This window comes from Mandrillus leucophaeus, unplaced genomic scaffold (genome assembly GCF_000951045.1).
Source record: "Mandrillus leucophaeus isolate KB7577 unplaced genomic scaffold, Mleu.le_1.0 Scaffold46, whole genome shotgun sequence".
Classification (NCBI taxonomy): domain Eukaryota; kingdom Metazoa; phylum Chordata; class Mammalia; order Primates; family Cercopithecidae; genus Mandrillus; species Mandrillus leucophaeus.
The window spans coordinates 2255077-2256052 of NW_012104920.1; positions in this window are offsets into that span (position 1 = coordinate 2255077).

The window sequence follows — 976 nt, forward strand, 5'->3', positions numbered from 1 at the left end:
GCTTGAGCTGAGGAAGCGGAGGTTGCTGTGAGCTGAGATCGCGCCATTGCACTCCAGCCTGGGCAACAAGAGTGAAACTCCATCTCAAAAAAAAAAAAAAAAAAAAAAAAAAAGAACTGTGAATGTATGTGACGTGTTCCCGTTCAGGGAACTAAAAATGTTTTGGTCATCTGGCACTTGTTACGTGGGCTGGAAATGGAGGAACTGGATCACGTGGGAGCAGTGGGAGGTGCTGGATCAAGGGGTCCTGAGTGAAGGGATAAAGATTATGTCCTAGAGGCCAGAGAGTCCCACTTCCCATTTCCCCAAGATTTTGGAATCCTGACATGGCCTGTCCTCTTCCGGTATCTAGCTACATTGTGGACAGTTGTGTTTACATTCAAGAGCTGTAACAGCAGAATAGGGTGGAAAACCCCAGCTGAGGTCACGGAGAGCCATGAAGGTTGATGGGTCACATGTCTGGAAGCCACATGGTGAGTTTTGAGGTATGGGAAGGACACTCTGGGGGGAGGGTGGGTAGAGGAAGGATGGTCAAGAGCAGAGTCCCGGCATTGTGGTGGGAATGGGGATGTGTTTGCGAGTTCTTTAGAAGACACGATTTGGTAACTGTTGAAGGAAGAGGTGGGGAAGTCTGGAAAGTGTCTGACCTATAATCTGTGTCCTTGCCTTTTCTCTCAAGCGACCTACACACCCCTTGATGTCCTCCTTCTGCTTTTAAGAAGTTACTTAAACATTTAACAAATGAAGAAATAGGTCTCTTCAACCACTTGTAAACTGCCCAAGGCTAGGGTCCTCCACAGCACTCCACCAAGCAAAGCTCCTAAAAGGTGCTGCAGAAGAGATAAACCAGTTTAAAAGCTCCACGAAGCAAAGACTTGGAACCAACTCAAATGCCCATCAATGATCAACAGGATTAAGAAAATGTGGCACATATACACCATGGAATACTAGGCAGCCATAAAAAAAGAATGAGTTC